Genomic DNA, 23,300 nt, shown 5'->3' with positions numbered 1-23,300 from the left:
TAATGATAAATTTCTCCAAATCTGTTAAGATGAACAAACAAACTAATGGGTGTATGTTCACTACTGTGTGTACACTTGGATGGGTTAAATGCAGAGCACAAATTCTGAGTATGGGTCACCACACTTGGCTACACACCACTTCCCTTTCCCCTTTCCCTTTTAATTTACATCTTGGATGGCCTGAGGGTGAGTAAATCTTTAGCAAATTTCCAATTTTTGTTGAACATATTTTTTAAATAATTGTGTTAACAGAAGAATTTGCAGCATTTATTAACCATGAATACTGTACAGAAAATTCCACTAATCAGAGTCACAACAAGCAACTTTAAAAAAAAAAAAAAAAAAAAAAAATCCCTATGGGAAACATGAATAAAAAATGAACAAAAAGGGCCCTATACATAACAATGAACAGTATTTTCCAAAATCATGGTAAACCCAATATTTTTCTTGTTTTCCTAGAAGCATGTATTGATTTGATATGCTGGTGGGCCAAAATGAAATGTTATGGAAATTGTAGCAAATATTTGGAAAGTCAAAATAATAGTTATCACTTGTTATGATCTGAATGGGAAAAGAGAGCAAAGAGTCAAGTCCTCGGAACTACAATCTTACATAAGTGTGGCGAACAGTGTTTTTTCTCAGTTCCCTCATAATCTCTGGCCACACTCTGTCTCATCAAGATGTTAACCTGCTAATGGGGCTTCTGTAATGCGCCTGGTGTAAACACAACCGCATTATTGCCCAGACTTGCCTCTCCAAGTGCACAGCCTTGCCCTCATCACAACTATAGATTAATCGCTACAAATACAGACACACAAGAAATGGTCCTGTCTTCAGGCGTTGGGCGCGTGCCATCACAGAAGCCAGGTATTAGGGTCAATGGAGAGCCAGTGTCTCTAGGGGCGGGGCAGGGCTTGTTTGTGTGAGTTTGGACAATTCTGGTCCACCTCTGCATCTACAGTCTCTGTCCACCCTTCTTTTCACATGTTAGCAAACACATTCGAAAAAGAACAACATTAAGGTGTGGTTGAACTGACAGTTTTGCTGAAATAAGAATTTTTAGACATGGTGGGCGGCTTAGTAAAATGCACAAAACAGCCATCCATAAATTACGTTTCATTAATCAATCTATCTGTCTGTCTGTCTGTCTGTCTGTCTGTGAGATATAATAGAATTGTGAGATATAAACTCACAGTTGTGAGAAATAAACTCAGAATTGCTGGATATAAAGTCCAGTTCTGAGGAGAAAAAAGACTGATATGTTCTCAGAATTGTGAGTTTATATCACACTATTCTGAAAAATGCCAGAATTATGAATTTATATCTCACAATTCTGAGAAAAAAAAAGTCACAATTATCTTCCTTTTTTTTTTTTTATTCAGTGGCGGAAACGGGCTACCATAATCAGATTAAATATCTGTCTATTTGTCTATTGTATAAACAATATATTTTTTACAATATGACATTTAAATATATATATCTATCTTATAACGATAAATTTTTTATCTGTCTGTCTGTCTGTCTGTCTGTCTGTCAACACATGAAATCTGTGAAACATGTTAAGTGTCAAGCCTGTAGCACCAAAGCCACAAAACTGTTCCAAATTTGCTGGAGCACAGCATGACAAATAACAGGAAATCACCCTTCAAATCAGTGGCCTTGCAGAATTTATGCCTAAATGCGGGAAAACCAAAGGGTTGGACCAAACTAACACCGTGTTCTCCTCCGACAGAATAACAATGCCCCTGCCTGACGCCCATGTTTACCTCTCTGTTCTTGGCTGTTTGTGTGATCCACATATGCCCAGGAAAGCAACTCACTCCATCTTTGAAACTGGGGTATAGTTTCGGGATGTTATGTTGCTGAGGATAGTTTTTCCTGTAATAGGAGAAAGAACAGTATGTGATTGTGATGTTCTGTGCATGTTAAGTATATTTCCAAACAGGCCGATACAAGTTCAAATGGATCAGCTGTCTACTCGACTGATCCCAGACAAACCACAGCTCATTTACAGTCTACTCATGACAGCTAGAGATTGCTTCATGTCTGACATCTGCATGCATACTGTGACCTAAAGTACATTCTTGTGATTTCTGCCATTTCTGTTTTAATTGCTTTGAAAATTGAGGAGATCATACTAATTGTATAAAGGCATGGCTTTAAGCCAAAAATAAACAGTTCAAGCCAAAAATGTCAAAAATCTTCAAGATCTTTGAGTACACCAAATTTATTTTCCAAAATACATTTATTTAAGTGGTGCTTTAAAGGGGTGCATTTAAAGATGCAATTTCTCTAAAATTATTTTATTGAAGTAATAGTTATAATAGTAAATGAATGAAAAATGAACATATGCCGGAAATTTTCTGAAAATGTATTCATTCTCTGGTCATCCAAGATGTAGAGGAGTTTGTTTCTTCATGGAGAGGAGTTTGTTTCTTTACATCTGCTTTACATCACTTGCTCACCAATGGTGACTCTGTAGTGAATGGGTGCCGTCAGAATTTAAAGATCACATTAATTCATAACATTTCCATTAATCCATGCCTTTATACAATAGGGCAGCCGTGGCCTAATCGATAGAGAGTTGGACTTGTAACCAGAAGGTTGTGGGTTCGAGAACCAACACTCTCTCCACCCTCAATACCACGACTGAGGTGAAACCCTTGAGCAAGGCACCGAACCCCCAACTGCTCCCCAGCACACACTACTGTGTATACACTTGGATGGGTTAAATGCAGAGCACAAATTCCAAGTATGGGTCACCATACTTGGCCACACACCACATTCCTTTCCAACATGAGTCCAGTCCATCAATTCATGTCTTGTGGAGTAAGAAACTGCAAGTTTGTAAGAAACAAATCCATTGTTAAGAAGCTTATAACCTCAAACTGTTGCTTCTGGCTAAAACTTGAGTCCTCCATCCATAATATTGCTTTCTCCGGGGGGGATATTCTCATCTCGTGGTTTGAAAATGTCTTAATGATGGATCTGTTTCTTGCAAACATGCAGCTTTTTGTTTCACTAGATATTAACTGATGGACTGGAATCGTGTGGATTACTTGTTTATTTGCTGTTTTGACTCTCATTCTGACGGCACCCATTCACTTCAGAGGATCCACTGGTGTGCTAGAGTTTCTCCAAATCTGTTCCCATGAAGAGACAAACTCATTTTGGATGGCTTGAGGGGGAATACATCTTCAGCAAATTTCCTTTTTGGGTGAACTAACCACCGTAAATTAAAGATTTAAAAAGAAATACTTCAATTTTTAAGGTGCAATCAGCGTCTGTGTATGCTGCACAGGCCCCTAAATTTCTCTAATTATACAAAGCTTCTTTAAAACCAAATATTCATTCAGACAACTCACCAGCTAGTACTGTAAATAATGAAATTGCGCTGTTTGTAAATATTCAATGTAGATAATGTCAGAGTGAAATAGGAGGTCAGAGAGATCTTGCATAATGTTACTCCAAGACTATTCCGTGAAAAGACATGTAGAGGCAATGGCGTCTATAAAAACAAGCCCGTTATGCTTAACACGCGCCAGTCAGAAAACCGACAGAAGAGAGCAGAGTACCAAAAACCAGATCCATGGCAATCTGGATGACCTATGACAGCACATCCATGCGAATAACGTGCCCTCCGTTTCCGTGTCACGATGATGCAAACAGCACTGACTGGAAGTGGGGAAAGTGGGTGGCAGTGTGGTTTTGAAAGCGAGTCCAGATGCCTAGAGAAACATCTTCAGACTTCACACTCTCCTGTTACACCGTAGACAAGCACGTCACTTCGCGTTTTTGGCAGAAACTGAGGTAAAGGTTACATTTTGCGTCTTAGACCCCGAGGGTGTATAAATATTTGCTGAACCCATGTCTGGTTGCATAGGGGATTAGGGAAGCCAGTCTCTTTGCACGCTTCATTCCTGGGCTCACGCCATTGAGACGGGATGCATCAAGGACGGCGTCCTGCAGAGTTCACAGTTATTGCACAGAGAACCGTATGCATGACTCTCGTCTGTATGCGGGACGGCTCTTACAAAGTGGGAAGTCACGAACAGAACACCCACATGGGATTACCGTATGAGAGCTGCCCATCATGTCACATCGGATAGAGCAAATTAATCAGACAGGGTGCACATGCACTCATCAAAAATACCTGCATGCCATGCAGCTCACATTCACAAATCTGCTCACACAGTTCACACGGCATGAAGAAAAGTGAAATGCAAAAGAGCAAAAGTGCAGAAGAAACAAGTTTGAATGTTGGCATGTTTAAATTTTATACTTTTAAAAAAATTATTTTATAATATAACCATTCAAATATTTAGGTCAATACATTTTTTTTATTTAAATAATTAATATTCTTATTCAGCAAGGATGCATAAAATTGATGCATTGAATGAAAAAAAAAAAAAAAAAAAAAAAAAAAAAAAAACAGTATTACAAAAATAAATAAGTAAATAAAAAAAAATAAAACATTGATAATAAGAAATGTTTCTTGAGCAGAAAATCTGCATATTGAAATTATTTCTAAGGATCATGTGGCACTGAAGACTGGTGTAATGACGATGAAAATTCAGCTCAGAATCACAGCAATAAATTGCATTTTTAAAATATATATGAATAGAAAACCTTTGTTTTGAATAATACTTGTAAAGACAAATTGAATTAACTAAATTATAAAGAATGATATGATTCTGCCTTAACTCTTATCTTCCTTCTCCCCATTGTGTACAATCTCCTTCTCACTAGTAAAAATGAACTATATAAGAGTATAATAATGATTCTAACATAACAATAAGCCAAACACACACACAAAAAAACTGACAATGTATATGTACAACCACACACATATACATATAATTTCACTTAATTTCCATTTAGTTTATTGAAGTATTAAAATAACTCAAATGAAATAAAACTAAAACGTAAAAGACCTATACAGATATAATAAATCCAGACATTATTTAACTAAAATTAAAATAGATAAATACAAATCATGACAGTATAGTTTATCAGTAATCCTAAGAAATAACACTGCCAAACACACATGCTCAAAACAACAACTTATTTAATTCTTTACACATTGTAAGAAATGGTTAGAAAACAGAAGTGAAACAAGTAGTAGAAAATAGGAGCAATAAAAAGCGATACTTATGTCCTTTGCTTGTATACTATATTCCTCCCTGCCCAGTGGAGTCGCATGACAACAATTCTGAAGCAAAAACAAACATTTGTTGTGCATCAATGTTGGGTGCTGTATGTGCTTTTTAAACATGACACAGACCACACAATTGCATATTCCACCTCAACACAAGTCGATTTCCAACAGATGAGAGATTTCAAACCAAAATGGCTACTGCTTTCCCCGTTATCAAGTGTTAAGCCATCTAGCATTAGCAAGAGTTGACAATATGACTGTTCTATAAACAAATTAGAATTTGTTATGTGATGTAAGGTTGACATGGGAGATCTGATCAAGCATGAAAAACACCACAATGATGGGCCAATGATGTCACTTCATCTTTCCTAAAAGTGTGTAATATAATATATAAAAGTTCATAATTATTATTTTTTTATTATAGGCTACATTAAGCTTGCAAAACACTTTTTGTTTATTGCACCTAAAATAAGGACATAAATGGAATTACTCTTTCAGAACACCTGCTTTAGAGACTAATGAAAACATGAACATTTCAGATTGTGGCAAACAGAAAGGAGATTCCTGAGATGTCAAGACATAAACCAAGTGAGAATAAATAAACAAACAGGTGGAAAGTTGAGGTAAGATTTCTACCAGCATGTTTACTGCATGGCTGTAGAAACACGTCCCTCATGGCTTACCATACACAGTGTTAGCTAAAGAGAATAGAGGATGTTTCCAACCCATTATCATCCGCCGAAACCAAGCTCCATCATGGATGTCAGGGGACTTTTTCATCTCTTATTTTCATAAGGGCTTGAAACATTTCACCTCTGCTTACTAAACTTATGAGCAGCTCTCAGAACTTGACATCTGTTTACAGTTCACCATCAGTATTAATGTTCATTAGACCAGCTAAAACTAAAAAAAAAAAATCACCTCAGATTGGTTACAGCTGGTTTTTAGCAAGCTATGTGCCCACGACACCTGGCACTGTAATGGTAACTTTTGCACCAACAACTGGCCGTCAGAATTCCCTTCCAGACATCTGTCAAGGTAAATAACCCCTGCTGTGATTAAATTTTTTTTTTTTTTAAACACAATGCACATTATATTATATATATTTTTTTTATATTCAGCAAGGATGGAAAGAAAGAAAGAAAGAAAGAAAGAAAGAAAGAAAGAAAGAAATTGATCTAGAGTGAATGGAAAGAAGCAATGAACATTACATCATGGCAACGTTTTAGTGGTTATATATATATATATATATATATATATATATATATATATATAAAAAATTTACAAATATTTCCATAGAACTTCTTTGACTGAATCTTCACTCTAAAAAATGCTGGGTTAAATACAACCCAGTGCTGGGTAAATATTGGACAGAACACAATGCTGGGTGGTTTTCAATCAACAGTTGGGTTTAAAGGTTTAACCCAGCCTTTTTTGGGAGTATTCTTTTAAACTTTGCATTAAATTGCATTATGCATTTATATATATATATATATATATATATATATTAGCCACCACACATTTTGTAAGTCTCTCTCATAGGGCACACCCATTTCAAGTCTTGCAGACTCTACTTATGAGCTGATGAGTTGAATCAGGTGTGTTAAATGAGGGAGACATACAAAATATGCTGTAGTTGGGGGTCCCCAGGACAGGTTTGAGAACCACTGGTTTAGACCCAGCAGTTGGGTTACTGCCCAGAAGGCTGGGTTAAACATTTACCCCAACTGTTGGTTGAAAGCAGCCCAGCATGTTTTTTTAGAGTGTATAATTGTGTTAATAATGTTTTTTTTTTTTTCATCTTCTATGACTGGACATGTCAAAATGCTAACTTAATTAATAAAAAATAAACTATCACATTAAATATATATTTTTTTATATTATAAGTTTATAAATAGTTTGAATTATATATTTGAGCAAGCAAAACATGTTGTGTATTTAGTGCACTTAAAATGTAGGCATAAATGGAACTATTTTGTTTGTGTCTGTTTTTCTTGTTGTAGCAAGTTCAGAGACGCCACGTCTACCGCAAGTATGCAATTATTAAAAGCAAGACACACAAACAAACAAACACAAATATGGTATATCGAATGACTAGCTGACAGTGCATTGTTTTTATAACAGAAAATTCTAATTCAAATGTGCTCCAAAAACATGAATGACTGTCTTTATACATTTGCATTCTGAGAAAAAAAACTACAATATAATGAAAAAAGTATCTCAAATGAGAACCACCAAGATGTTTCTTGCCATGTGGCACAGTGTGTTATCTTCTAGGCCATCAGCGTGCTTTGGAGTGATGGCTTTAGTCCAACGGAAAGAGGGTCTCTATAATCCTGGCATGAGTTCAGCTCGAGCATTACATAATATTTGCAGGAATGTGCCAGAAGATAAGCGAGATCTGTAGAAACAATTCATAGTTACATGAAATATAATCTGGCATTATGAGGTTTGAATTGATTCTCACATCTAAGGAAGTATTTTAGGACAGTTAAGCAGTTCAGTTCCAAAATGCAAATCACTGAACATGTTCTAGCACAGTTTTATGTAACAATGCAAAATCAGTCTGTATAACTCAAATACATGCATGCATTTAAGAAACTGCTTGCACATACACTCACCTAAAGGATTATTAGGAACACCATACTAATACTGTGTTTGACCCCCTTTCGCCTTCAGAACTGCCTTAATTCTACGTGGCATTGATTCAACAAGGTGCTGAAAGCATTCTTTAGAAATGTTGGCCCATATTGATAGGATAGCATCTTGCAGTTGATGGAGATTTGTGGGATGCACATCCAGGGCACGAAGCTCCCGTTCCACCACATCCCAAAGATGCTCTATTGGGTTGAGATCTGGTGACTGTGGGGGCCATTTTAGTACAGTGAACTCATTGCCATGTTCAAGAAACCAATTTGAAATGATTCGAGCTTTGTGACATGGTGCATTATCCTGCTGGAAGTAGCCATCAGAGGATGGGTACATGGTGGTCATAAAGGGATGGACATGGTCAGAAACAATGCTCAGGTAGGCCGTGGCATTTAAACGATGCCCAATTGGCACTAAGGGGCCTAAAGTGTGCCAAGAAAACATCCCCCACACCATTACACCACCACCACCAGCCTGCACAGTGGTAACAAGGCATGATGGATCCATGTTCTCATTCTGTTTACGCCAAATTCTGACTCTACCATCTGAATGTCTCAACAGAAATCGAAACTCATCAGACCAGGCAACATTTTTCCAGTCTTCAACCGTCCAATTTTGGTGAGCTTGTGCAAATTGTAGCCTCTTTTTCCTATTTGTAGTGGAGATGAGTGGTACCCGGTGGGGTCTTCTGCTGTTGTAGCCCATCCGCGTCAAGGTTGTGCGTGTTGTGGCTTCACAAATGCTTTGCTGCATACCGAGTGTAACGAGTGGTTATTTCAGTCAAAGTTGCTCTTCTATCAGCTTGAATCAGTCAGCCCATTCTCCTCTGACCTCTAGCATCAACAAGGCATTTTCGCCCACAGGACTGCCGCATACTGGATGTTTTTCCCTTTTCACACCATTCTTTGTAAACCCTAGAAATGGTTGTGCGTGAAAATCCCAGTAACTGAGCAGATTGTGTAATACTCAGACCGGCCCGTCTGGCACCAACAACCATGCCATGCTCAAAATTGCTTAAATCACCTTTCTTTCCCATTCTGACATTCAGTTTGGAGTTCAGGAGATTGCCTTGACCAGGACCACACCCCTAAATGCATTGAAGCAACTGCCATGTGATTGGTTGATTAGATAATTGCATTAATGAGAAATTGAACAGGTGTTCCTAATAATCCTTTAGGTGAGTGTATATACGTGTGGCTTTTGCAAGCATTAACCAATCACATGTAAAGACACATCAAACAAACACACTTACCCTAATCATTCCTGTGAATTTCTTTGGCACACAGGATGTAGGGCCAAAGCAAACTTCACAGTGATTTGTCAACAATCTGATCCAAGCTGGTGCTATCAATCACTACGTGTGTGTGTGTGTGTTTAAACCTTAGCCTGAAGGAGAGTTAAAAATTATCCTGTATCTATAACTGTACAGATCATTGGTTCTCGACTGGATTTGTTTCAGGACACATGGTTTAAACCTTAGCCTGAGGGAGGGTTTGAATTGATCCTGTATCTAAACTATATAGATTTGTGGTTTTCAGCTGGATTTGTTTCAGGACACAGTTTCAGAATTGTTTATCATATAAAAGTAAACAAAAATGTCCTTGAAGGAATAGTTCACCCAAAAATGAAAAGTTGCTGAACATTTACTCACCCTAAGGCCATTCAAGTTAAAGATGAGTTTGTTTCTTCAGAAACTGATTTTGAGAAATGTAGCATTACATCACTTGCTCACCAATGGATCCTCTGCAGTGAATGGGTGCCGTCAGAATGAGAGTCCAAACAGATGATAAAAACATCACAGTAATCCACAAGTAAACCACATGACTGCAGTCCATCAATTAATGTCAAAAAAAAATTGTTTGTTTGTAAAACAAATCAATTAAGACATTTATAACTTCAGTTAGTCATTTTTTTCTGAATTAGGAGAGAAATATGCACAGATCAAGCACTGTTTCTACAAGAGACAGATGAATTTGGAGTTTGAATGGATGCAAGTGTTATCTACTCCTTTTAAAAAGTTCATAAGCTTATAAAGATAATTATATGCTTTGTTGTATTTAGACATCAGTCAAGAGACGAGTATTACATATTCAACCATTTTATCTTATTTATGATGGTTAAGTCATGTTTGAATTACTACACTGATCAAAGGTTTGGGGTCAAGTGTTTTTTGTTATTTGTTTTGTTTTTTTGTTTTTTTTAAGAAATGAATGTGACTTATTCAGCAAGGATTATTAAATCGATCAGCATTTATAATAATACTTTAAAAACAATGTTCCTCAATGTCAAATTGCAAAGGCTTTGCAAATCTCATCATCTACAGTGCACAACATCATCAAAAGATTCAGAGAAACTGGAGAAATCTCTGTGTGTAAGGAACAAGGCCGAAGACCTTTGTTGAATGCCTGTGGTCTTCGGGCCCTCAGACGACACTGTATCACTCATTGGCATGATTCTGTCATTGACATTACTAAATGGGCCCAGGAGTACTTCCACAAACCACTCTCGGTAAACAGAATCTGCCGTGCAATCTGCAAATGCCAACTAAAGCTCTATCATGCAAAAAGGAAGCCATATGTGAACATGGTCCAGAAGCATCATCGTGTCCTGTGGGCCAAGGCTAATTTAAAATGGACTGTTTCAAAGTGGAAAAGTGTTCTATGGTCAGACGAGTCCAAATTTGACATTCTTGTTGGAAATCACGGACGCCGTGTCCTCTGGGCTAAAGAGGAGGGAGACCTTCCAGCGTGTTATCAGTGTTCAGTTAAAAAGCCAACATCTCTGATGGTATGGGGGTGCATAAGTGCATACGGTATGGGCAGCTTGCATGTTTTGGTAGGCACTATGAATACTGAAATATTGTAAATTGTAAATATTGTAAATTGTAAACTTTCTCAGTTTAAACATTTGTTATGTTGTCTATGTTCTATTGTGAACAAAATATTGGCTCATTTGATTTGAAATTCTTTTAGTTTTCATTTTATTCCAATTTAAAAAAAAGTCCCAACATTTACGTAATTCGGGTTGTAAATCTGGAGTGTGTCACTCATGAAATCAAAATACACTGTAAATCAGTTAGCAGTATGAGAAATTATGTTTTTTATTCTCTGATTACAAGATGTCTTCTTCTAGAAAACATCCAGTATCAGTGGCAACTGGATTTATCATCCTGTTTAATATCACCTGGTGCAGCACCAACTTTTGTTACACACTGGATGTTTGCTTCAAGACCGAACGCTCCGGCATAAACCGGCTGGAGGTGTTTGCTCCTTACCATAGCAACAGAACCTGATCCCGCTGGCCGTGCAGGAAGTGCTACAACAAGGACAACAGGAAGTGCCCTGGCTCCGTCGGCCAGGCTTCGAAGAATTCCAGGAAGTTATTGTACTGTGTGGAATGAGCACTGGAATGCAGCATGTCTGCAGAGCAGCGAGGTGCCTGGCCATGTTGTGAGTCACACGGCGACAACTTTTGAAGATAACGGCTAGTTTTTTTAATGCATATGTGGCATAACACTGGCAGAGGCCTGGGCCTGTCTGGGTCCTCCATCGGCCAGACTGCATTTTTCGTCACGCAACACAGACAGGTTATTAACTAAAAATGAAACTATTAAAAACAAAATTGTTACTTGAAATAAAGCTGAAATATAGTAAAAACATAAAAACTTAAGCTAAATGAAAATTACAAATGCTGGCAACTGGTTGTGTCTGAAATTGCTTATAGACAAGAATTGTATGTTTCTTGCAAAGCTCAAGTGCTTCTTAATTTATAAAAAAAAACTAATAAAAAAATAAAAGAAGAAGTGAATAAGAGGAGCATAAATGCATTATCATGTGCTGTATTTTGAATGGGTGTTAAAAAAAAACTTTGTGGGCTTGAATAAATCTGCAACCAATTTCCAAGTTTTCCACTAACATCAGCATTAATAGGAACTGAAGGGCTGCTGATCTGCATCACTAATTTACTACTATTTATGCATTATTTACTATTAGCATTACACTTAGTTGTTTTAATAAATCTCTATCTTAACTATGAGCAAACTTCAATTGATGTGGTTTTTAAAAATACCGATGTAAGCATCATTGGCTTAAATGAATCTGCAAGTTTTCCCATTTTTTTCACTAACATCAGCATTTACAGGAAAGGAAGAGCATTTCAGTGGCTTTCTGATGATTTGCACAATTAATTTACTATTATGCACACTTAGGGCAAGGAATTTATTCACATATAAGCTTAAGTAGTAAGCCTTCGCTTGCAAATTAACCAAAGTCATGTCCAAATATGATAGAAACTGCATTGAAATGTACTAAAAATGCTTTAGCAGCCATACAATAACCATCTACAACAACTTAACTTCATGGTGGAAACTTCTGTATGGGCAAACGCTACTAAAATCTAGTCAGTCGACTCTTTTCCTCCAGACTAATTTGATTTTTATTCCATCTCTCAGTTTCTCTTTCATTTGATCCTCCTGTAGTTCCACAGGCTTAACTGGCAACATCCCTGGCCAATCAGAGCGAGCAATCAGAGCGTTCCGGAAGGTTCTGCCTGACAGTCGATCTCTCTAACGCGTGGACAGAGGTGTGCAGGCTGGAGGGCAGGGGTGTAAGGTCAAAGGTCAACCCTGGTGGCTAAGCTTTAGCAGAAAACACAGCTTTGACAGTATGAGCGACACACTTTCTTCTCGCTGACATGGGAAGCCTCAAAGCTCGTCAAAACAAACCCTCCCTCAACTGGCTTTTACTGGATTAACATAAGAGATCTGAAAGAGCCTAACAGTAAATAAATTAAACATCCTTTCCAAACTGTCTCATATGCAAAGTTAATTAAGGGGACAAAGTTATTGCTCAGAGATTGTGCTTTTAAAGCTCAGAAGAATTTTTGGAGATGTCAATTATATTTAAGCCCAAGTTTGGCTAATCTATTTAAAATAAAATAAAAAAGTATTGTAAAATAAACTAAAATAAATAATAAAAATAAATAGAAATAAATAATTTTAGTATAATTACTGTACTATTAGCATTTTTAATTGGATTTTATTTTTATGTTTTCATTTTAGTTATAGTTATTTTGTTTTGTGTTTTTGTTATTTTAATATTTCAACTTAAACTAAATGAAAATTAGAAATGTTGCCATGTTTGTACATACATACACACACTCATATATATATATATATAATTCAGTTAATGCTTATTTTATTTCATGTAACTACTATTATTTGTAATATTTTTGTTAACCACAATAACCCTGATAAAAATAGTAAAATAGTACTATAAATCTATACAATTAATTAGCTTGAAAGAATTTGATTGGAAATGTTTGATATCTCTCCCTAAACTCTAGTGGAGACTGAAATCAAATCACATTTATTTATGTTAATATCGCAAAATTCAGCTTTACAGCTGCTGTAAAGCAGCTCTACAGAATATACTGTAATAGTGTCATTTTTCAGCTTAAGTCAGTTCAATGTTGATTCAGTTTAGTTCAATAACACTGTCAATGTTGCAAAGGTCATCCAAACCTAGGAGACAAAATTAAGATTAAAGAAACCTTATTTAATCTTATTATCATTATCCTTCAGAATGTGAGACTACATTGTGTCTGTTACTCTGGATGAAAAACAAATACAAAAAAAACAAAAACAAACTAACCGAACATCATATTCCTAAATAAATACATTTTAAACATCTTTTTTCTGAGAAAATAGACTGAAACGCATGTTTATGTTGTAGACAAAATAAACAAACATGTTTGTCTTTATAAATGATACAGAGAAAACTTCTTAAATTGAATTCAGATCAGTGCAAAAACAAGATGCTGAGAGACTGAAGCAGCAGCAGGAAGTTGTTTGTGTGTGTGTACAGGTTTATATATCCTGGTGGGGACTTGAACCTGAATACACACAGACTCAAGGGGACTCGTGTCACAGTGGGGACCTAAATTGACGTCCCCATGGGTACAAAAGCTTATAAATCATACAGAATGAGTTTTTTGAGAAAGTCAAAATGCACAGTTTACTGTGAGGGGTTGGTTTAGTTGTGGGGTTGGTGTAGGGCGATAGAAAAAACAGTTTGTACAGTATAGAAACCATTACGCTTATGGAGAGTCCCTACAAGGATAGCTGACCAGACGTGTGTGTACGTGCGTGCGTGCGTGCGTGTGTGTGTGTGTGTGTGTGTTTGCGGTGTTGACAGAGTGTTTTGATATGTGATCCTATGGTGTGTTTGGTGTAGAAAAAGCCATGTTGGCTCACACTCCTAGTGTGTGTTTCAGCGGTGAGGTTAATGATTTTGACCTCTGATGAATCCCTCCTGTTCCTGCCATGTGGTTTAATGATACTCAGAAGATAAAGATCAAGATCTGTGTACCTAATAATCACACACACTTTCATGCCAAACCGAAGGACAGGAAAACAAGTGACAAATTGTGTTGAACATGTTGAAAGTGAAAACGTAGACCCCTAACTGAGGACCCTTCCCCTTAAATTTGCATTACGCACCTTTAGGATTCCCTCCAAGTGTACAGTTTTTTAAGTACCAAACTACGTCCGCTGTTATTTATTGTAATTATTATTATTATTTAACACTGTCATTGCAATAATACTATAAATACAGTGTTTCTGTAAATCTACAACTCCTGTTTACACTTTCCTGCCTGCACTGTACCCACTTTATTTATACAGTTGCATGTTTACAATCTCTAAGAATAGATTTTTTTATTTTATTTTATGCATTCATTTTAATTTATACAATGATATATTTGATTATGAAAGTGCTGTTTTTCTTGACATGCTGCTCAACATGAATTGAACTAAACTGAATGTAAACTTAGTGATGGTCAGTAGTATCTCTAATAGACTATTTCCAAATGTGTAGCTGACAAGCAAAATTGTAGTGGCATATGAATATAACTGCCTTAATCGTAATACGTTGGCCACAATGTAACCCAGTAGGCCTACATATCTTAATAATTCCAAACATCTCAAATAAACTCTGTGGTCACTAGTAACCTAATGTTTCGATGTCAATGTGTGCAGGTGAATGTATGGCATACGTTTATTCACTTAAGTATGAATCATTTTTGCTTTATTTTTAAGTCATCCTTTCAAAAGCAGCACAATACACTATCTATTGTTTTAAGAATTTTTGTCTCACCTTGGCATGTGGACGGATTTCTCATTTTGTGCATGCGTTTGTCGCCCTCTAGTGACAACCTACATCTCAAAACACCTTACCTCTCTCTCTCTATCAGATCGGCCCGTTATCAACATTCAAATCATCTCTTAAAACATATTTATTTTCTCCGGCTTATACATCATTTGTTTAGTAGAGATTATGTTTTATATTTGTTTGATGTTCTGTATTGTCTTTTTATATAGCTTCTTTGTAGAGTGGTATGTCATGGTTTGTCTGTTGTGCAGCATGCACTCTGGTTGTCATGCCAAGGTACTAGCCAATATTTAAAAAAAAACTGACCTTAACCTTGACTTAGTGTTTATTCATGCATTGACAGTATTGTGCAGTTTCCAATCACAATGGAAAAGAGTTGAGTTCAGAATAACATAAAACTACTGCATTTTTGCTGTTGTATGTAGTATATATAGTGTGAAAGGGTATATTTGAAAGGTTGTCAATGAGGAAAGATGCCCTTTGACTGTAGAAAAGTGTAGTTATAGCATCTACCAACAGATCGAACCGATCACATGCTAACCAGCCACGTTTGACATCTTGTTCTATGGCCCATTGCTGCTTGCTACAGTATCGCAAATAATGACTATATTATATTGTTAATGTACTGTTTTCAACACTGATAATGTTTCTTGAGCAGAAAATCAACCTATTACAATGATCTCTGAAGGATCATGTGACTCTGATGACTGGATTAATGATGCCGAAAGTCCAGCTTTGCCATCACAGAAATAAATTGTGACCCTGGACCACAAAACCAGTCTGAAGTCGCTGGGGTATATTTATAGTAATAGCCAAAAATACATAGTCTGGGTCAAAATTATTGATTTTTCTTTTATGCCAAAAATTCATTAGGATATTAAGTAAAGATTATGTTCTATGAAAATATTTTGTAAATTTCTTACTGTAAATATCAAACTTCTTTTTGCTTAGTAATATGCATAGCCAAGAACTTAATTTGGACAACTTTAAAGGCGATTTTCTCAATATTTGGATTTTTTTTGCACTCTCCGATTCCAGATTTTCAAATAGTTGTATCTCGGCCAAATATTGTCTGATCCTAACAAACCATACATCAATGGAAAGCTTTATTCAGCTTTCAGATGATGTATAAATCTCAATTTCGAAAAATGTATACTTAATTCTGGTCCAGGTTCACAATTTATTCAAATAGAAAGCAGCTATTTTAAATTTGAACAATATTTCACAAAATTACTGTATTTTTCATCAAATAAATGCTGCTTTGGTAAGCATTAGAGATGCATTACTTAATCCAATATGATTTTTAACACGCAGCACTACTTTGGCTCTTGCTATCATCACCTATCAAAAGCATGAGGATCTTGAGTCCATCAGTTAAACAGCAGCACCATGGACAGCTCCAGAAGAGCACAGGATGTCCAAAATGACCCAAAGGAAACAAGCCAGAATTCTGTCAACAAATACATCTCATGCACATACGAGATCACATATAAGAAAGTAACTTGGTCCATCAGCAAAAAAATAGTATTTTGAAAACTAAACCTCACAGACCATACAGACTCAAGCTAAAGATGACCAAGATTACAACTTTCACATCTACTGCAAAAACTACTTTCTTTCTGTCACGGGTCTGTCTGTTCTCCACCAGTCATGACGCACGCACCTGGTTTCACCTAGCCATTGACTGAGCACACCTGCACGTTATCTGTTCACTAATCAACTCGGCTACAAATACACACACCTCACAACACTCCAGGGTCCGGTCTTATTAAGGCGTTAATCGTTCGTACAAAGAGGACTACCATTGCTATTGCAGCTCTATGCCTGATCCTTACCTCCTTGTCTACTTACCTGCTGTGTTTTCCCCCGAGTGTGTTCTCCAGCGATCCCTAGTCTGTCTGCTCCAGAGTTCAGTCCTTGTCAGCCATATTGGTGAGGTGTGTGTCCAGCTCCTGTTCCTTGTCTCCTGTCAAGAGAAGATACTCAAGTTAACGTTCTTCCAGATCTCCGAAGATATCCAGAATCACCACTTACCTGTTCAACTCCATATTGCTCATAGTCTGTCAATAAATACCTGTTTAACTATCCGTCACGCAGTCTGAGTCCCTCATCTGTAACACTTTCTAACTTACTACTTAATTTTGAGCGTTTTACTAAGATTAAATGACTTAAAAGGTCTCATCAGATTATAAATTGTGATCATCTCTACTCGTGTCATGTGTTTGTCTGATAATAGTGATGTTAGTGGCTAATAAGAAACTAATAACAAGGTTAGTGATTTTTCCTCAGCAGTGCAGATTTAAAATATTAACAATGCATGAAAATATTGGTTAAAATATTAACGATGCATTAAAATTCATATTTCATTCCTTCATCAAACTAGAAATGCTGTCATTGCAAAGGCTGTGTTTTATAAGTTAATTGCCGCTGAAAACAACATTTTATTTTATTTTTAATAAAAGCTGCACATTTTTATCATTAGGAACTAAACTTCAGAGGGAAACATTGCTCATATTGCCATTAAATAATACCCAAATATCTTTAGATATTTTCTAAGCTTGATATTTTTTACTGTGAATGCAACATAAACCTGTTTAAAGTGTGACTTCTTAAAGAAATTTCTACTAACAATAATAATGTTTCCAAAGACACAAGCTTGCTGCATAAGCTTGAAAGATCACAATATTGTTTTGCAGATACATCTCTGATTCCAAACTTTTAGAATAGAATAGAGCAGAATGGAATAGAATATTATAGAATAGAATAGAATGATTAAAACTAGTATTACAGTACATTTGAGTTGTACAATTGAGATTAAAAACTATTAAGTCAAGAGGGGACACCAAAACCAAATGAAAGAAATACAAGACCATAAAGACCTAAAGGCAAAATGGTTGTGATCTAGAGAGGAAGAAGAGTATATTAGAATAGTATGCATATTATGCATAATATTAAGCATATTATCCTCAATGCTTAGAAAGGGATAGTTTTTGTTGTTGTTGATGTTTGTTTGTTTTTTTGGATACCCAAAAATTAAAATTCTGTCGTTAATTACTCACCCTCATGTCATTCCAAACCCATAAGACCTTTGTTCATCTTCAGAACACAGATTAAGATATGTCTGATGAAATCTGAGAGCTTTCTGACATTTTCATAGGCAGCCCTGCAACTACCTAGTTCAAGGCCCAGAAAGGTAGTTAGGACATCATTAAAATAGTCCATGTGACATCAGTGGTTCAACCGTAATTTAATGAATCTACTAAACTACATTTTGTGAGCAGAGAAAACAAAAATATTGACTTTTTTCAACAATTTCTTTATTTGTTTTAGCAATCAGTTTGCATGCATTCTTAAGGTTAATTAATTAGATTGTACAGTGTGTAAACAAAGGATTGACTTTGTTTGTGTTTATTGCCTATGGAATTCACATGTAAACATCAAGTATTTCCTATTGCTTTTACATGAAATATATTTTAAAATACTGCCACAAGTGTTGGAGTGCTAACACACAGAGCGTTTATAATGTATATATACATATATATAATAAAGTATTTCCTATAATTACCTTTTTAATTAAAATGCTTAAAATAGTAGCACTCTTTATGCTAGAGTATAATTTTCACAAATTATGAATAAACAACATTTTTACTTGTATTAAACTATTTGAAATATTTGTGTGGGGAAATTGTTTCAACATTTGATATAATATGTGTAATACACACACACACACACACACACGGAGTTACATATGTTAAAAAAAAGTTCAGTGCTGTATTCAATTAAATGACTATTCAGTTAAGATTTAGCCTGTAGCCTGTATATCTGTCCAGTCACATTCGTGTTATTCTATCAAAAACGATTATTTTATCAAAATTGTTTTAATGTTTGATACACATGTAGCTCAAAAACAAAAATAGTTACAGGTGTGAAACAAAAAACAAGCAAACAAAAAAACACTCACTGGCCTCTCCCTGACACAGCTCACCGGCAAGTTGAGGTTAAGCCATCCAACTATTTTTATGTTAAGTCAAATTCATTTGACCCTGCTCCTTTTTAATTTGACAATTAAACATAATTAGGTTTTATAAGGATTGGCTGAAGGAAGACCCTCAGGCAGGAAGTACTCTGTAGTGTTATTTGTCTGTTAAGCATGTCACATCAAGCATGCTCATTTCATTGATTTTGTCTTAACACCTCAGTACGGTCACACTTTGATATAGAGAAAAAAGAAAAAGATGGGACACACAGGTAAAAGCAAAGTCTATAAGAACAGCACTGAATGTCATAACAGCTGCTCTTTACCATGCAAAAAAAAAAAAAAAAAAAAAAAAAACAATTTGATGATTTTGTACTGCCTAGCTAAATATGCTAAAATACTACAGAAATAATGCAAAATACATAGATCACATCAGTAAAGACAAGTCAAATCTTAACTCTAGGGCTTGGGTGAATTCTAAATAGTGCTGACTCAAAATGGAGAATAAATATGTGGCATGGAGATGTTTGCGTCAGGTTTCGCTCCCCCCGTGACGTGGTAAGGGGATCTTATTATAACATTACCGCCCCTTAATTCCACCCACGGCACCGTCATTTAGTTTTCGAAAGCAACAATGGTGTACCAGTTCTAACACCATGACAAAAGTTTGAGCAAAACTTGCTAACTGTTCTGTCTTTGGCTGCACTGATGAGCACAGAACACTATGTAGAGTCCCAGGATCAGAGGAGCAGTGGATTTATTGATTTATTTACTGTATATTATTCTGCAGCCACATAGATCTAATAGAAACATGTGTTTTATTTCCCAGCTGTTTACCTTCACAGACATAACAGCTTGTTTTTAACAGCTTCCAATTAAAAATGGGCATTTTCAAAATTATATAATAAATGATCCGTGGGGTATTTTGAGTTGAAACTTCAAGGACACAGGTGGGGACACCTGAGACTTGAATGAATGAATGAATGAATGAATGAATGAATGAATGAATGAATGAATGAATGATGCATTTATATAGCGCTTTATTGTGTATTGCTGTACACCCAAAGCGCTTTACAATCATGTGGGGGGTCTCTTCTCAATCACCACCAGTGTGCAGCATCCACTTGGATGATGCGACGGCAGCCACATATGACTTATATTACATATTGTAAAAAGAGGCATAATAGGTCTCCTTTAAATAATTCAAATGGTGGAACAGACTTCTTGCAACATGTGTCTATTTGATTGTTCAAATCAAATTATAAACAATGTTACATTTCAATTTGAAAACTGAAACATCTTAATGATGGATTGGTTTCTTTCAAACATGCAGATTTTTACTTAAGACAGTATTTGATAGACTGGAGTTGTGTGGATTATAGGAATGTTTTGATCAGCTGTTTGGACTTTTATTCTGACGGCACCCATTCACTGTAGAGCTCGCAAAAGGTCCATCTTTAAAGGTTTATAAGTTATGGTTAAAAATCAATTTTCCTATTTATACTTCTGGATTGTGACTGTTGCATTCTGTATAACTGATGTGCTTTGTGTTGCATGATGACATAATCAAGTAGCAACTTCACACTGTTTTAAAAACCACTTAAATTCTATAACACAATTAGTTTAACGAGCCAGACTATTAATCAACATGCCAGGCTGTACTGATGACGGTCATGCTATCTGACACATCTTGTGTTGTTTTTTAGGAATCATGAGTGTTCACATGGTTGAACAGACATAACAGACTCTTTGTAAACTGTGAAGTGTTTCTCAAATGAGTTTTCCATTACACATTCCTCCAGTCCTTTTCCCTCTTTTATTACCTTGTTGGAATTACCCTGTTATTACCTAAAATGTTGGAAGAAACAAATGCTGGAAAACAAACAGTCAGCTTTTTCTACAACTTCTCATTGGCTCCCTCACCTCCAGAGGGAGTGACAACCTCACGGTTTATAAGATGACGTAAGAACACAGTGAGGAGGAGATTATGTGGAGCATTAGATGTTCTGACATGAATATGCTGAGGATAATGTTCCTTGACTAGAAGAAGTCCTTGACAGACCCCTTTTCATTTATTAAAGACCCTCTACATCAAACCGGTTCTCTCTCCTCAATGCAACTTCAGTAAAGATCAACTGGAGCCTCAACAATTTGCACTAGGACACTCTTTTCCAGCAGATGGTTCATGCAAGTATTAATTTCTTTATTTGATGCTCTAGCACTAAGTGTATTTCAAATATTACCATAATGTCATGCCAAAGATAAACTGTATGCATGTTTGTATGTGCATGTGCATTTGACTAATTGCTTAGCCTAGTTAATGAACTTTTGTTCATGTTGTAGTTCATGCTAATAAACTGGAGTGTCTAATCATGCCAACTGACAGTGATGTATCAATATTAGGATATTACTGTGCATGGCCAAAAGAGTAATACCTATTGTAGAAGATATCCCTTAACATTCACTGGAAAAGTCCTTGCCAGACGTCTGAGACAGATTCTGTTAAGAATTCCCCAAATCAGTTACTTAATCCAAATTTATAGCCATGATGGATTATAAATTAAATTTTTAAAATATATAAAAAAAATAAAACTCAAAGCATTTGGTATTGATGAACATGATGAAGAGTATACAGTTCTAAAAAAGAAATAAAAACAACTAGTTTACTCAGTATTTTCCCTGTCTGAACTCTGTTATATAATCTAAAAAGAACTGAGCAAATTAAAATATCTAAAACGTGCCAATAACATACTTCTGCACTGAGAGCATCTGGAGCTGTTGCAGAAGACATCATTTTCATTTGAAATCTCATGGTTCTCATAGAAGGAAGATTCAAGGAAATACAGGTGACAGAACAAATACAAATACAACAATACAAGTATGGAAGGTAATTGAACAAATTAAAGTGGTCATGACACTTTCATTGAAAACTTTCATGAAAACCCAAACCTTTAATAATACCTTTTGGTGAAAGGAACAGAGATTTTTGCCAGATGTTTGGCATAGAATCCTCTTTTGAATTAGCTTATTTATAAGGTGAAATTGCATTTCTTTTCTCCATGCTGTCAAGTGTCATTTTTATTCTTCTCAAATTGAAGGGGTGGTTCTCAAATCCCATCTTCTTTTAGTATATGATGAATACATAGTTTTCTTAAAACAAGTGTATCTGTTCTGGTAAATATGTTACGAACAATATCTGCATTTGGTATCTGAGGGTCTGACCCATGTCAGGAGCGCAGTAACAGCGTTTACTCATTTATCCCAGCTCCCAGAGAATAAATATGTATTTATTTTGTAAGAATTCATCTGAATCATTATATAAACATGATATTTTCCAAAAAAAAAAAAAAGAGTATCAGTTTGAACTTTGTTCTTATTCATTTTATTTTGCTGTTCTGATGATAGCTTTATAAGACATAAGGCTTGGGGTCATAAAGGTCAATAACGCACCATGTATCCACCACACATATGCATACTTGCCATTTTAAACTGCATACTGAATCATAAACAGAAATTTATGTCAGACCAGGTTTTCTCTGCATGAATTGTATTGTTCTGTTCCAGTGATGCGCTAGCTTAATCTTGGAGGGAAGAGGGGAAGATGTCACCTATGTTTTATCTAATTAAGATTACCGGGGTTGTTTGTTGCATTGAGAGGCATGGTGACTATGCCAAAGCAACAGTTTCCAGCTGATTTCATCAGCAGTCCAAATGAGAAGAGTAACCTGCATAGGGAACAGAATACCATGCTTGGATGTTGCTACAATTATCTTAGTTCGAGACTGACTCCTCTTACTCATTTCTACGCCCTTTGGAAGTATGGAGAACTGTGTTTTCAGTAAACCCTCTGTCAACTGAATAAACGTCAAATTTGACTCCTGGTCTTCACTGAGCATACTGGCCTCTATGTGGGGTTTAACTGTAGTTCCCCTCCAAAATAAGCAAATCCAAAAAGAGGATCCTATCCAAACTATCATTTTCTGTTTGGTTTTCTTAGAAGCTCTAAACTATATCAAAACATATATAGTTCATGCAAACACAACCTTTTTATATAAATATCCAAATCCCAAAACTAATGAAAATGTGCCTAATGCACAATGCAGAGAGCTCCTGCATGAGAAGATACAGCTTAAAACCTGACAATGTTTAAAACATGTAAACATTGTAGAATTTGTTCCTTTTTTGTAAAGTCATAAATTATTAAGCAAAACCTGATTTTAACCATCAACCGGAATTCATCGCAGTTAAACCAATGACCTGTTTTATGGTTTAATAAACACACATGATCTGTGCTATGTTTTCAGTCAACTGACCATTGGCATAATGGCATCAGGAAGGAAATAAGAGG

Source organism: Barbus barbus (assembly GCF_936440315.1).
Source record: "Barbus barbus genome assembly, chromosome: 19".
In the NCBI taxonomy this organism is placed as follows: domain Eukaryota; kingdom Metazoa; phylum Chordata; class Actinopteri; order Cypriniformes; family Cyprinidae; genus Barbus; species Barbus barbus.
This window is presented reverse-complemented; position numbering follows the sequence as displayed.